The following is a 17,138-nucleotide window of genomic DNA, read 5'->3' on the forward strand; positions in this document are numbered from 1 at the left end:
GGAGCAATAATCCTCCCTTTCAGTAGCAGTGCCGCTCGCTCCGTGTGCTGGCGGCTGGTGACTGAGAGCTCCCACTCGTGCCCCTGCTTTAGCAGGAGGTGCTCTGCACCCGCTCCGTTCGCAGAGCCTGTTCCTTGCTGCTTCTGCTCCACTCCGGTAATCCCCCACTACGGACACCTTACGAAATAAAACTTAGTGCTTCACAGTCCTTTACATATTTGATTTTATAAATAATGAAGCAATTAGTTAATGAGAATATAAAACCTGGTACAACAGGTGGTGCAAAGTTATGGAGAAGAGATGCTTTGGGTGCAATTTTTTTGTTGAGGGAGTTATTTTCTTGCTTCTACTTTTGCTCAGACATGATTTTCCTTTTAATTAAGAAAATATAAACCAACTTTTTGACATAACCAGTTTAATGACTCTGTAATGGGAACTCTAAAAGCCTGTTCCTGTGTCTGATGGGTAATTATATAGACTATAGTAGTCTCTTTCATCTGAGGAGGTGTGCTCATAGGTGGAAGCTTTTGCTTTTGAGGACACATTTTTGGACAGTTTCCATTTATGACAGATTTCATTATAAAATGCTACATAGTTTTCTGAAGGAAAAAATCAAGAAAAGGTTGGTTGTTTTTTTTTTTTTCCTTGGTGCATAATTGCAAAAATATTTTATCTATTTAGACTGGCTGAGATCTGTGGACTATTGACAAATTAGTATTTTCCTGGTCCAATGGCTTTTTGTCTCATTTCTGTACATTATTTTATAGGCAAATTCATGTTCAAGCTAATTTTTATATTTGCAGATATATTGTTTTTAAATTGTTTATCTTTGAAGAAAGGTAATACCCAACTGTGTGTTTCAAGGATAAGTCTCAAAAACAGATTCCGAATGGAGACACTGTCTTTTATAACATCTTTATTACCTTCAAAAATGTGTTGCCTGCATGAAGAGAAGGCTAATAAACACCAACATGCTAAAACCTGTTACAATGGGCCCAAACAGGGAAGTGATGGTCCTTCTCTTATTGCTGTTAGCAGTGCTGCTTCCCCCTAGAGCTTTTAAAGACTGTGTGGATTGGTCTGGTGCTGAACTGTTAAGCAGGGGAAAAATACTGATGTTTGCTGGCTTATTTCTAAGATATGCTTGATTGAAGTGGGTAGGAAACACCATCCTCATAAAGCTATGTACTCTCTGAGAACTATTTAATTTATACATAATCAAGAAAAACAATGATGTCGTTACTTGCCATGGTGAGGTGGAGTAAGCTGTGGAACTCCCTATGTCAGATTCTTTTTCCCATTACATTCTATGTTAATTGAGTTGTTGATTTTGTGAACAGTTACATCTGTCTGCTTTTCTTGCAATGAGAACAGGTTTGGAAAGGGCTTCATCATCCTGCCCAAGGCCAGGATTGCTTCTGGTATGCATTTTTCTGGTCTTGGAGACATTCAGAAAATCATCCTATTGAAAAAGCCAGAGCTCTTAAGTACAGCCTGGTTATCTGCTGTAAGCTTACATCCTATCAGCTGTTAACAATCAGCTATTGGAATAATCTCCTCAGGGAAGTGCTGGATTCCCCAACGCTGGACACATTTAAGATTCAATGGGATAGGGTGTTGGGACTTCTTGCTTTTGCCAGGAAGATTTGGACAAGATGATGCTGGAGCTCCCCTTCCAATTTGGCATTCTATGACCTCAGTTTGTGCCTTAACCCCAGCTGGAAGATTTGAGAATAATCTTGGAGTGCTGAACTGAGGCTGATTGTTTTCAGAGTTTGCAAGATCACACTTTTGAGGTTTGAATGGGAATGGGAGTTGCACAACTGTAATGAGAATAGGTTAATACAGCTTCTCTACATGCCTTATAATCAATCCTAAGTGTACAAATCAGTGGAGGTTTTCTAGCCAGTCCAGATTTCATCTACTTCTAATTGTCAAAGCTGTGTACAGTTTTTTAAGTAGTCCCCTGCTACCTTAGTCCCATGCATGTAAGTCAGGACAGAACAAAAACCAGCTCAGCAAGTCCTTAGAATAAACAGAGAATATTAAACATGACTTTCAGTGGCAGTAGTTACATTTTCTTAGCAAGAAACTGAACACATGAAGTATTTGTTGTATATAGAACCTGAGAAAACAGCAGAATTAAATGTTATGGAATAATTTTGAAATTGGTATCCTCTTTCTGTAAATGACCCTGGATCACCTAAACAAATATGTGTCTGGGGGTGGAAACGGGGGGGAAGGGGGAACTGAAATTGGCTGTAAGAGCTGCTGTCTGTATTTTGAAAAGATGCCAAGTAGCAAGAAATACCGTTATTCTTGGAACTCACCAAGAAAAATTATTACCCTGAACTACATCCAAAATAGGCTAGAATGTAACCTGTGAAATCTGGACTGAAATCCCTGTAACATTTTTGTGGAATCTTCTGAAGAGGATGCTGCAGAAGTCTTAAAATTTATGGACCTGTAATTCACAGGTTATAGTCCTAACAGGTTTCAGACATGGTGGGTGAGCTGGCTTCTCTTTGTAGTTACTGGGAGGTTAGATCTGTATCTCAGGAGTTGATGCATGTATTTATGTGTTTAAGTTTTTTTTTCCTCCCCTAGTTTTCTTCTGATGGTTCTTGGCCTATGAAAAAAGGAATGTGACTTTAAAATACAAATTAAGAACTTGGAAGTAATTGCCAAGTACAGCAAATGCTCTGATCCTGCAAACCACATTAGAACCTGTTTACCCCTCCCAATATAAAAGAATCTGTTTCTGGTGTGCTGTTCTTAGTTTTAATGGTACATCAGCCACAGAGAACAAGTTTCTAAAGACTGACACTTTTACTTCTGTGCCCCTTGCCATAAGATACACCTCTGAAATTTGGATTTATCTTGACTGGCAGAATGAGATGCATCAACACACAGCCAGCACCCAGGATGGAAGCTAAATTCTGGGGTGACATAGCACTGAAGGAAACATTTAAGTAATGGCTCAATTGCTATGTTAATTGTGCGTTTTGTTTATTGGTTCTTGCTTTTGTTTTGTTGCTCCTTGGTCATTCTCATCTGAATACAGACATGGTAATTCCTTAAAAGGCATTTTTGAAGGACTTAGTTTTTGGAATTAAAATGTAAGGGAATCTCAGTTTTGTAGAACTGAGAATAATTTAAAAAAAAAAGTGCAAAATTAATTCCTGAGTTTCTTGGGGCTGAGAAAGTTAGTTCTGCTTTTGTTCTGTCCTTCTTGATCTTATTTTCAAACAAAGGCTGCATCTGATGACATTCATAGCAGAAATATTTCAAGGGCATTTAATTAAAGAGAATGAATCGCCCTGAAGACAGGACTGTAATTGCTCACAGAGCTCTTTTGCAGCATGGTGGTAGATGAAATGTCCCATGTTGGTAGAAAGTCTTAACACTTCAGAAGAATTAATGAAGGAAGTCTCGTACAGAAAATACTCTGGGGTTGTATTTGTAAATCCTGTATTGAATGCTGAAGGTACTCTGTGGGTAGAATTTTCAAAGTTGTCTAGGGATTTGAATTCCCAGAATAGCTACTGAAATGTGATTAATAGATTTGATCTGAGCTGGCAAATATCCTTTGGAACTGTTGACTTTAGTTAATATGGCTATTAATACAGAAAACATCTGAGAATGCTCAGGCCTGAGCAATACATACTTTTCATGAGACATTTTAATGAACAATTTGGCTTTAAATATTTTCCCATCTTCTGGAAAGCTATTATAAAAAATGTGCACCCATGAATGTTTTCTTTGGCATTAGCATGAATATATATGTTTTTGATAATGTGTTGGATGAAGGAAACATGCATATAAGTGGAAGGGTGTTGGTGGATGGAAGTTGTACTGGGGGGTTGTTCTTTTCTGTAAGTTGCACTCATGGTTGTCAGTAACTAAAAAGATGGAGGAATTTTGCATCTAAAGCAAATGTACTTCCTGGTTGGAGGGCTTCAGCTCATTTGACTGGAATTTAGTAAAGGTTATTTGTCCTGCAGTTAGCTTAGGGATGGGGGGAGAGCAGTTAGGAGTACCCAGTTGTTCCAGTCAAATGTTTTGATTTACTTATATCCACAGTATTTAAGTAGGGCAAACTGGCCTATTCATTTTCATTTCAAACTTGAGGTCTGTCACAAATTTTTTTATTTAAATATAGTATCTAGAGCTGCTAAATTAGGAGCCAGCCCAGGCAGAGCACTGCAAAGTTAATGCTTTTGTCTGCTAGGGGTGGCCCAGGAGGAGAACAGCCTGCAAACATGGAACAGGGGCACTTAATTTTGTGTTGCTTCTTGTTCAAGTACTTAACTAGTGGGGTTCCATCTCAGTAGCAGCACAAGTGGAAAACTCCATACTTCCTGTTTCTTCCTAATGAACAGCCAATTGCTGCTAGTGAAAGTAACAAAAATTATTGTCCTCTGTTCAGAGGACTTGGTAAACTAGTTTCATCTGTTGGGATTTACATGCACAGAGGTAGGGCAGAGATGTGAAGAGCACAGCACTTATTTTTATGTTAGAGAAGGCTACTCCAAAGTCCTTCTGGAGCTGTGTCTTCTCTGGGCTGAACAAGCCCAGATCAGTCATTTTCTCTTCAAAGGGCAAATGCTCCAGTCTCTAACCATCTTGGTGGTCCTCTGATGGATTTGCTCCAGCTAGTCAATGTCATTGTTGTACTGGAGGAGAAAGGTGTCCCAAAACTGGATGCACTATTCTAGATATGGTTCAACAAGTAATAAGTAAATGGTAAAAATAACTTCTTTTGCTTATTTTGCTATGGCTCTGTTAACACAGGCCAAATGCTGTCAGCCTTCTTCAGTGCCAGAGCATATTGTTGACTCTTGTGCATCTTGTTGCTGTAGGAGCCTTCAGTTTCCCTGCAGTGCTGGCTGGTCTGTGTTGTGCCCCTCCAGGATGTTTGCCAGGGTCACAGCATGGTTTACTCTGTGTCCACAAAGCAAACAAACAAAAAAAAAACCTGGCCAAATATGAAGAATGATAAATTTCAGCAGATTTGGGGCTGGGGTAAATCCTGCCAAATCCCACAGGGATTATGTGTATTCAAAATGTTGTGCTCCTTGATCCATTATTCAGAATTACTGCGCCTTAGTAAGTTGTGTTGTTAGGGATGAACCTGTGGTTTGGGGCTGCAGTAAATAGGAATAGTGATTCCCAACATGATCACAGATGAGAATAAGATTTGGGATCTCGTTCTGCATCAGTGTCCAATGCATGTGGCCAATTCTGCTTCCAACAGCCAGAGCCCAGGGGCTCCTGGTGTAATCTTAGCATCTCACTGTGCTGAAAGACTTTTTAGTTTTATATATATTTGGGACACATTTTACTGTCAGGCACATGGCCATGTGTTGAAGGAGCTGATTAACAATATCATATCTAGATAGTGTAGATGTATCCTTCTTGAGGTTTATGGACAAGCAGACCTTCACTTCTGCTTCCTAATGTCCTCATGCTATTTAGTGTGTAATCACCTACTCAACATGCACCTAGTCAAGACATGTTTTAATAGACATGAGTCAGTACTCCTTATTTTCACTCATTGCATTGTGACTCATTACACCCACTGCATTATTAAAAAGGCAGAAACAAACTTCTATTTGGATATTGCTAAAAGCACTGTGATAACTGGTTTGACAAGTATATTAAATAACCAATACATTTGAAAGGATCTCTGGATGGAAGGGTAAAATGAACCTAAAATGTTTGGTTTCACAGCTTGTTGCCAGTGGTGCTCCCATCTGAAATTGTGACCCCCATTTTGAGTTAGACTCTGTTTAGGATGTGTTGGATGAATGCATGGAGAAAAGCAATGCCTTTAACGAGTAGTTAACAGCCTGTGGGTGGAAGGGTTCAGTCGAAAGTGTTTTTTTCTGTTGAAATTAGTCAGCACTGACTGGTTCTCTGACAATAACAGACAGTATTAAGATTGCCCTTCTCCTCTTAGAGCAGAACCTATCTCCACAACTGCTGTGTCAGAGATGGGAGGAACTGGTGAGGCATTGCTCATTTTGTGCTTTAATCAACCTCAGAGTTGAGGGAAAAGTGCTGTCAAAAGTCAGAGTGCATCTGTGTGCTCTGTTTAGTTGCTTGCACATTGCCATGATGATGTGCGTATCTTCATATATTCATTTGCTTGTCCCATTCAGTATTATTTTAAAGGACAATGTTTAAGAACCATGTGTTTTGTGCTGCTTGCAAAATGGAGTCATGCTTGCTTAGCATTTTGATGCATATGAAAAAATGATATAAATCTTAGGCTGAAACTAGAGATATAAATATGGTAAATAAACAATATCTGTGAAAACACTCACACACTACCATATCTTAAATTTGTACAAGATTCTCTTTGGCAAGAAAATAAACTAGCACTTAATGAATCTCTTCTCACTAATGGCTTCAGTCTTACGAAATGCCAGCTTGTGTTTTTTCTTTAAGTGGTGGTCCAACAATTTCAAAACAGATGGTAAAAGTCAGTCTTTGTGTTTGAATCATGACTTTGCCTAGTATGTGACTGATTAAAGTATGTATTGCTTGTAAGAAATAAGCTGATTGATACTTCTGGGTGTTTGTTTTGTGGATGTTTGCTTTTGAGAGTAGTTTGTAAATCATTCTTTGCTTGAAAATATCTGTAGAATTCTTTGGAGTTTGCCATTTGAAACTACATCTGCGGTTGGTCATTTACCATGTTACTTAGCTGTAAAATCCAAGTGTTGTTATTGTTGCTTCACTGTTGTTTTTTGTAAATAACCATCAGAATTTACTTGAACTGAGTTCTTATCTTCCTTTAAAGGTTTTATGAACATAAACAGTGTCTTTTAATATTATCCTGAGCATGTGTTAGTGTGTTTACTGCTCAAAACTGGCTTTTTGTGTCTCCATGATGTTGTAGGGGAGCAAGAGAACTGGACTGCAGAAGGTGAAGGGAAATGCACCTCAGTGATGTTGGTGAATATGTGACTGCAGATGACTGGGATGGGGGCATATGGTGGGATGGAGTCGGAGAAGAGCAGAAACAGATGATTAATAGGATTGACCATGAACTGGTAAATCTTTAGAGATTAATATTCAAAGCAATGCTCAGACACTGATATTGTGCTTGGTTGGGATCACCATGGAAAAGTTGGTGGTTCAAACAGCTTCAGGTATTCACTGCTAGATCAAGATGTCTGTTAGATCACAGGGGCTAAATGTGGAGAAAAAATTGCATGTCAGATTAGACTGATTTTTCCAATCTTTAGGTATTACTGCCTAGTGATGTTTATTTAAGGTTTCAGATAAGCACTTCCATGGTGATAAACTAGAAGTGAAATTAAAAAACCCACCCACATTACTTATGAAAATCAGAGGTATAATGCTGCAGACATGGAGTCACAGATGCTAGAACCACTTTGGGTAAGGGTTTAACAAAATATTAAGTTCGGCTTTTGGATTAGTACAAGTAGTTTAAAAATGTGCTGCTGCAGAAACCCAAAACTTTGATCTTTGGCATTAAGTTTCTCTGATAGTTCAGCTTTGTTTAAAATACTTACTGGGTCACTCTTGTGCTATTTATATCAACAGTTGTCTCTTACTATGACACATTATACAAGAACAGGAATCACCTGTCCTCTGACAGACCCTGAAAACTCATGTGAAAATATATAGCCAGTATAAGCTCTGTAATTTATATTCTATTTCTGTCACATCTGAATGTGATCTGGGTAGATCCTTCTATTGTTCAAATTTCTGCTGCTGACTGATCCAACAGCCATAGGTCTATGGTAGTGCCTATGGCAGCCTGGTCTTAGCTATGGATAAGAACATTTGCATTGTGGATATTTGAGTTTCATTTCCTTGTTCTGTGAAATCTCTTAGTTAGCTGTGGCCCAAGTAACTGAGTGACACTTGTGCCATACACTGGATGCAAATAACCCCTCAAATCATGCTCACCTAAATACCAAATTAAAATCAAATTAATAACATGAGGTGGTAGAGTAGAGGAGGTAGAACAACTATTAATGTAGTTACTGGAAGCAAAAAGACAATTAAGACAGATTTTTAAATTTTTTTTTTACCATCAATGGATGAGGTTGAAAACTGAAATGATTTAAAAAAGATAATGATAAAATTACATCCTTATTGATCAACTTTGTGGATCTTTTATACAGATTAACTGAATTCAAAGAAAAAACACAGGAGAAGTAATAAAAGAATCTACTGGGTTTGCTTCTGAGTTCAGATTAGGTCATACTGAATATTATTTTATGGCCTTCCTCTAGTGGTTTGTGAGTACTTTCTAAAGCCAAAACATACATTTTTGACTGATTAATGGTCTGCAGTTAAATGAAGGCAAGCAGTGAAATACTCTTGAGGTTGCAGAACACAAAGTAAATTGACAGACCTCGTCAGCATAGCTACAACATCCCCCTCACAAATAGAGAAACATTATTTCACTGTCCTCATTCCCTTTGACTGGGATTTTGTGTTTCTCATGAAATTACATGAGGTCATGATGTAAAATTTAATAATGGTAATGTACATTTCACTTCTTAAGACATACTTTAGGCAGAGGAAATGAGGAAGCAAGCCAGCAACTTATAATCAGAAAAATCTCCACGAAGTAGGAAAAGTAGATATATGGATGTAGGAGCAGTGGAAAACAGATGCAGTGCACACATCTGTTTTCAACCATTTCCAAATTTGGATTATTTGCAACACAAATCTATATAAATGTATCAAGGTTAATTTTATAGTTTCATGGAATCATCACTTTTATTTTGCTGTTTCAGGAGGAGCAGGTAAATGAACTGAGTAGCATTGTAGAAGAACAGGCTTTGTCTTGCCTTCCTTTTTTAAGCTATTTTCTGAAACAGAGGAATAAACGGTTTACAATACAGCCAGGGTTTTCCTATGAACACCTGGCCTACTTAACTAAAAGCCTGATATGGAGAGAAAATGTCAATTTGGAAAATGCAGTTTAACATGGGCTATTTTTCACATAATTTAGAAAGAGTTCTCAGGAGTAAGATTTTGAGGTAATTACTCATCTCTGGCAGGAGCTTGCCCTGGAAGCATTGCCTAACTTTGACCTGCTTTCAACCAGCTGGGAGACAGCCAGGTTGCTCAGTGGAATTGATAAAACATTCAAAGGCTGTATTAGCATAATTTAAACATATAATCAAAAAGGTTTAATTGAGGGCTACCCATAATCCAGATTTTTAAAATTGATGCTAGTTACTGCAACAGTTTGGTTTTGTTCCCACTGAAGTCAGTTGAAGTTTTGATACTGAGAATTTTTTTTCTCAAATTGTCAGACCTGTACAGTATTTACTAAATCATTTATTACTTTCAGTGCCACATGAAGCAGAAACAGTTCTGGTACCATTCCTATTCCCAGTTGTAGGAATAGCTGTAATCTGAGTGTAGCTTTCTCTCTCACAGAGTCTATTTACCTGGGATATTAATGATATAATTGAGGAAAATAAGTCTTTTAGAAACAGAAGATTGAATAATTTTGTATGCATGCCATTTAAAAGGTTTAGAGACTACATCAATTGCCAGATCACTAAGGGTGTCCCACCTGACACAGAAAGAGCAGTTACTTAGAAACCCTATTTGTGTTAGTGTGGCTTCTGGCTTTAGTGCATCTTCCATCCTCCATCCTCAGTATGTTCCCAGACACTGTCACAGCAACTGCCTGCAGGCTTTTTTGCAATATGAATTAAATGGATTTCAGAGAATATTGGGGATACTTTGAGGATCACTATTTAGGAAGAGCATAGACAAGGACATCTGTGAGAATTGTTGTCTCCTCTACTTGTGAAACCCTGGCTGAGAGTGATGAAGGCTCTGAGCTGAAATTTGCATAACTTGCCATGGCTCTTTTCCTGATAATGTAATGTTTCTGTTTATGGAGCTGTCAAATCTAGCACTGTCACTTACTTTCTAATTCTCCAATAGTATCTAATGATCCTGTTCTTTCAGTGATATTCACACAATGTCCTGGTTTAAACAGGAGAAGGAAACAATTTATTAAAAACAACAAAGAAAACTCAAGCCCTCTTCCTAACTCTCTTTATTCATTGCCTCAGGTTTGTTCCTACTAGCAGAATCTATTGCGGTGTATTTCTAGAATTAGCCCCATTCACATATTTTAAAAGAAGGTATTGAATGTTGTTAGCAAAAGTAGTTGGGTTAATTAATATGTAAATGTATTAGTTTCCAATAAATGAAGGTGTTGCATGCAGAAACTAAAGTCACTCAGTAATTAATGACTTTTGCAATGAGAATAGGGAGAGAGCAGCAAAAGCAGGCAACTTTTACTTTGCAGTAATTTGATCTAGACCCACAATTATTTGTATGCTTCTTAGGGATTTAAATGCCAAGACTCATCTTTAGAGTTACTGAATATGAAGCTGTGACAGATTACAGGTCATTTGCAGGCTTGATAATGCAGTGTGATTTAAAACTGTTTGCCCCGGCATAAAAGAACAGCCAGGTGGCATCTGTGTGCTGTGAACAAAGACTTAGCCAGGTGGATGCTGCAAGGAAGCCTGTCAGGTTTGTTTGTGTGCAAAGAATTTTGAAGTACCTCACTTGAAACAGGGTTACAATATACACAGTGCTATTGTAAAAGAAACGGAAATTATTAAGTGTTCACAAATTGAAAGTTATTTAAACTCTGAGAATGCATGTCTTAGTTTCAGGATCATCTTCAGATATAATTGAATTGGTAGATTATCGAGGTTTTTGACATTCTAGGTACAGAACCGTCCTTACATTTGTAGATATTTTGTGTATGCCAATGGGATTAGTCATTTCAGCTGAATGGTGCTGGAGAATTTTCTAGCTTTTTATGAATTTGTCTAGTAAGTGCCTGTGTACAAATGTTTGATTTTGTTGGATAATGAATCACGTATTGGTTTGAAAAAGGCTAATATGGATGTCTGTCTCAAGAACATACATCCTGGAAAATCTCCCACAATGCTTAGATTGGTTGGGATCTAGTGAAGGGCTGTGGTGAGAAATTAGTGCTGATAGCAAAGACTCAGGTTTGGAGCAGTGCAACCTGTGACTAAGTAGCTGCACTCCCAGATAGATTGCCACAGCCTAGGTTGACACAGTGCAAGGCTTGCTGACATAGTCTTGGGTTGGTATCAGCTGTGGCTTCCAGGTTTGTAGGTGTACATTTTTTTCTGTACTCTTCACCAGGGATCCAGCTCAGTTCCCCTGAAATGCAATGGCAAAATCCTTTGCAACTCCCTTGGGTGCCTTACTGATTTGAACTGCACAGTTCATTGGTAACAGTAAGTGACAAGCTGGTGGCTTTGAGCTCCAGAGCTCCACTGACTGTGTGCGACTGCAGAGCAGAGGCAAATGTATTTGTGTGTGTCTGTGTGTGTGAAATTGAGCATGCAGACTGAAATGCTGTCAATTGGCAGCAGATCAATCAGACAAAGAGCTTTTGTTGCTATGTCTTCTCTTGAGTAGTTTATGATCAATATGTAATCATTGTGAGAAAGAAGCAAAAGATCTACTATTCCTTTTATATATATATATATACACGTGTATATATTTTTTTTTTCATTAGAAATACTTGGATATTTTTCCTAACCATAATTAAGCAAGTTAGACAATATAAAAAAGTCAACAAACACTGTTAATGTAATTTTGTTTATTCACATAACAGTCCTCCTTTAAGTGATTATATTTTTCCCTTTATTCAGACATGAATGCTGTAGAGGGAAGGGATAAAGGTATGGAAAAAGAAATAGCCCATCAAGCATAAGCATTCTTAGTATATTGAAATCTTCATCCTCAGGGTTTAAGGAGCTGGGGGCAAGCAGGGCCGGGCGCGGCAGCAGAGCCCGTGCTCAGCTCTTGGGTGGGGTTGTGGCGGTGCCACCCGATGCCTACTACAACCTGATAGTTTGTAGCAGCTCAGTGAGACCTGCTCGGATACGTGCCAACTTTTCAGAACTCACACGCCTCTCCCTGCTCGCCTGCCCGGCAGGGATGTCTGTAGATCAGCAGGCGTGGGGACAAGGCTGCTGTTTCACCTCTAGAGGGACGCCCAGGACCGGGGATGAGGCTGTGCCACTCGCGGGCGGCAGCGCCGCTGCTCCTTCCGCCTTCCCTCCCGAAGCTGCTCTGCCCCAGGAAAAGAGCCACAGGCTTCTCCAGAACAGTAACAACGAAATCCTGAAAGGAGAGGAACAGCGGGAAGAGTTTGCATGAATGGCCTTGGCAACGTGTAGTGTTCAGGGCGGTGAGAAATCCCTCCTGACAGGGTTCCAATGTCTTCTGCTCCATCCCCTCTCCTGCCTCCCTGTGAGACAGAGGCCGGCATAGGCAGATGATTGCAGTCATGCTTCATGCAGGCAGTGTTATTGCTTTCTATCATTTGTATTTGCAGCTCAAACAACTTTAAACCACTGTTTCTCTCTAGTCTGACCTCTGCCACCACCGTCAGGGCAGGATGAGCCCTCGGAATATCCTGGGTTACGTGATGTCTGGACGTGCCTGTAGCATTTTTGTCTCTGCATTAAGCATTTGCACTGTGAAATTTCTGCTAGGATCAGTTAGGAAGAAAACAGCACTTTCACAAAAGATGAGAAATCACTCATTGGCCTCTGATTCAGAATAGAACAAGGTGAGCATGATTTCCTTGTTGCTGGCTTTCCAAACTAGTCTGAACTTGCTCTTCAGCATGACTCTTCCATGCAAAATTCTGAACGGTTTCCTCATGCTCTTTGCCGAATGTGTCTCCATGATCTTTGATATGCTTATTTCTGATAACTACTTACAGTGAAATGCGTTGACTACATTTTCAGCTTTTTGATCTTAAACCTCTATAAATGGGGAGCTTTAGGTACACAAATGTAGCTCCTTAAAAGAACATGTAGAATGAAATTTCTGATAGGCAGAGTCCTTCCTCTTCAGCTCAGAGCTCTGGGCTGTGGTTCAATGATCACACTATGCACATTTTTAAAGATATGTTGCTCCATCCTGACTATTGACATAGATGTGTTCTACCTAAGATGATTTGGTGTTGAATTTACTGATATTTGTGGAGTTGAAACGTCTGTTTGATCTTCATATGGAAAGCCTGGACTAAACATCTCTCCTTTGTTTTACACTGAAGTATGTATCTGTGTTAAGGAAACTTTCCCGTCCGACCATGAGGAGCCGCTCTGGCAGTCACAGTCAGAGCTGGGCCCGAGGTCCCTTCCCAGCGGGAAGCTCCAGTGAGCTCTCCCGAGCTCCGCTTGGCTCCCTGCACTGCCACACTCACAGTCAGACCAGGTTTCCTTAGTGGCTCTGCTCCAGGTTTCCCACAGCAGAGCCTCAGGCATCTGAATCCTTAAAAGAATTTGGTGTTGGCTCAACAACAGCATAACAACTGGACATTGAGCCTTCGAGGAGGGACTCTGAACAAAAGAAACCCTGGAGTTTTTATGCCCTTAAAATCCATGCGCGTGTAGGTCTGGGGCCAGCGGCTCCTGCTGTGTCTGTCTGGATGTCCCCTGCCCGGCGCCACAGGTCCCCGGGCCCTCCTTTATTATGCAAAGGGAGCAGTTTACGGCCTCCTGTCCCTGTCTCGGGCTCTCATCACCGGAGCTCTACCTGCGTCACCCAGCTACCTGCACCGAATGTATTCCTCAACATCTGGAGCCCGCAGGATAATGTGATGCCTGTAGCCTCTTTGCATCTGACTGGAAAAGATTGAGGGACACTGGAAAAAATGGGAGAAAACTTCTACAGTTCTATACTACCTTCAGTGACAAACTCTTGAAAAAACTGAAGAAGAGTGACTTGGTTATTAAGATGTTAGACTGATAATTTGATGGTTTGGATTTACAAGTTAGCTTTGCAAGATATCACTTATCTGACCATGGGCCATTTAATCTCTCTGAGGCTCCATTTGCCATCACTGCAATGAGAATAATAATACTTATTTTCTGCTGTCTACTTAGGCAGGCTTTCAGGGTACTGATTGTCTAAATGCTTTGTGGAACTCTGAGCACGGCTAAACCTTGAATTGGTGTAACATGCTGGGCATTGCTGCACTCCTGCTCAGCCCTGCTCTGCTGTGTATGGTTCTGTTCTGCTTCCAAAGGAGAATCAAAAGACTGGAGGGAAGGTGGCTTTCCAGTGTGTTTTTATTCACACTTACACATCACTGGATGTCTACGTTTGTGGAGCAACAGCCTAATGCAGCAAGTGAGCAGCTGAGTGCAAGGACCAAGTTACCACTTGGTGGTTGCAAAAAAATTATCAGAAACAAACCAACTCAAAATTAAGGAGATTTCTCAGCCTTGGATTTTGTTGTGCAAGTATCCAAGACCAACAGGTGCTCCATCATCTATGGGTGTAGACAGTGAAGTTTATATGTTTTCACTGGTTTGGGTCACATCCTGGGAAAACCCTTTTTTGGGAGGTATTTTAGGTGAATGAGCTGTGTCTGCCTGGGGCTTAATCAGACACTTCCCACCTCTTCTCCAGTGGAAAGAGGTAAAGAAGAAGAGGGGGCCATTGCATGAAGTGAAGGCACGGCTGTAGTTGCAGGAGAAGGTTGGCTGACCAAAGCTCTTTTTTGACTTACCTTTGTCTGGAGAAATTGTTCCACATAATATAGGCCACCCTCCTGGTCTGTCTTGCTGCTTCCAGCACTGGGTGATGCAACTTGTCTTTTCTGCATTGGATGGGGGGTTGCTGCTGCTTTCCAGCAATCAATGCTCAATGAATGAGTTTTGTTTTCCATAGCAACTTTGAAATTGGTTAATTCCTTCTATGAAATATTAAACTCTTTAAACTCTTTATTTTTCAGATCATGATGCTCAAGGGACTTCTCTTTGCAAGCATCTACAGTTTCCCCCCTACTAAATTATAGGAACAACTCAACATTTTCTGTTTTGAAGACAGCCTCACCCTTTCGCCATGCTACTTTTTCATCTTCCTACAGCTACCCTAATAGCCAGGCTGTTGCAGGTAGTCACTCTCAGGAGAAGACAGTTGTGATGAAGGTGACTGTTTTTTTGGGTGGTTTTTTTTTTTTTTTTTTTTTTGGGTTTTTTTTTTTTTTTCTGCTATCCTGTTCTTGCATCCTGTAGATAGAGAGTAACCAAACAGCAGGAAGCAGTTTCATAGCAACCATGCTATTTTGCTGTCTCTTTTCTGAAGATTATGCAAAAGGAAAGTAGCAGAAAAGTTTCAGGGACCGCCCTTTGTAATGGCTTTGCTATTCTCTTGGAGTGTTCCTTGGGCATTTCTCTGCTTTTAATCTCTTATTCATCCTGCCATATAAACCAGTCTTTCACCTCTCCCACCTTTATCAGACCCTTGGAAAACCCCAGACAACATTACTGTCCATTTTCTCTGAATCTGTTTGAGGGGCTGGTGGTTTTCAATTGTTTCAACTATTTTTAAACAAAGGGACATTACCCTCATTTAGGTGGCAACAATGTGGGTATCACAACCAGCAGTTTCAGAGAGCTGTTTTAAATCCATTCTTGGCAGCATGTCAAAATGAAATGGGTGTTAGGGATGTGAAAATAACCTGTTCTACTGCCCAACAGGTTTGAAGTCTTCATTATCATGCACTGAATTTGTTACCTGCATTGCTGAACACACAACTCATGCAAGCTTTTACTTGCATGAGTCAGCTTCTACACTCTTGGAAGCATCTGCAGAATTATCTTCTATATCAGTTACATGCTCACAAAATGTGATTTCTCATTGCTGCTGTGAAGGAAAAACATGTAGGCATTTCTGATTGCTTTGAATTTTATTTACTTTCCTATTTAATGTTATAGTCCTGTAATTTTTCAGGCAGCATGCCCAGACTATTTTTTTTTTTTAAATTTTCTTGTTACAGAGCACTGCATAGAGGTTAATTTCCCTCCAGCGATCTCTGAACTTTTAAATGCTGAAGTCACTGCTCACAAGAACTTACTATTTTATATTTATCATCCATCTTTAATGCTTCTGCTGCTCTCCTCTGGATACACAGACCTTTTAGAGGAATTATAGAGGGATTAGGAAATCCTTAATGAATGTAGGTTTTTGCCTTATTGCTCTTTCTTATTTTTCCTTTTCTAAAAACTTATTTTCCTTTTTTTCCATTTTCAGTGGTTCACTTGTTTTTCCCGTCCATTCAAGTGCTTGGTGGTTTTTTTTGTCTTTATTTTTGTTTTGTTTTTGTTTGTTTGTTTTTTTTTTGGTCTGTTTGTTTATACATCTATTAGGCTATAAAGTAAATGTCTGCCTGATATTAAATTGCATTATGATTTGCTGGTTTTCCTTTCCACAAAACCCAGAGAATTTAGAGGAGGTTACCATAATTTCATGTTCATTTTTGTCCAGTATACAAAAGTAAACTTTTCTCTTAAACAAAGCTAATGAAGCCAATGCAAATGTATTTTCCATAGAGGAAGCTACATTCACTTTCCTGCTGACCCTGTTTTCACATTGTTTCTAGTGGCCTGTACTTGTTTTCCATCTGCTGCCTGCAGACCCCCAACTTTACTTAGGTTCCTGGATCAGCTTTTCTTCTCCTCTCTTCTTTTTTTTTTATTTTTTCTTTTTTTTTTTCCCCTTTTAACAATTACACTGAAACCAGTGGTCAAAACTTTAAAGTGAAATCATTATGTTGGGGGTAAAAATGGAAGAAGTAAATTATAGTCTGGTTGAGAAACTTTAGAGGCTTGGGTATCTGGATGACAAAGTAACCAGAATAAGAAGATAATGTTAGTTGTAATTAAAAAGTTTGTTTTCCAGGGTTGAGGGTCAATTTAATATCAAGGGACAACATTCAATTTCTATAATAAGTCCTAAAAGCAGCTGTGAACACTGTTATTCCCCAAAGAGTAACACATGCACTCCTTTACCCCAATTATAACACAGTAAGTGGGTGCTAGGTGGGAATGAGACCAAACTGGCTTTGATCTGTTGGAGTTACACTTCTGAAGCAGAAATTCCCACTGAGTCAGTTTTATGGTTTCCCACTGAGTCAGTTTTATGGTTTTGTGAAATAGAACATGGCTCCTGTGAAAATGGATGAGCATTTTTACTGTGGTTTGTATGGCATGCTTGGGTGCATTGGGAAGGTAGAATGGGTCAGCTGGAAGGACACCAAGCAG

This window comes from Lonchura striata, chromosome 6, assembly GCF_050655825.1.
Source record: "Lonchura striata isolate lonStrDom1 chromosome 6, ASM5065582v1, whole genome shotgun sequence".
Classification (NCBI taxonomy): Eukaryota; Metazoa; Chordata; class Aves; order Passeriformes; family Estrildidae; genus Lonchura; species Lonchura striata.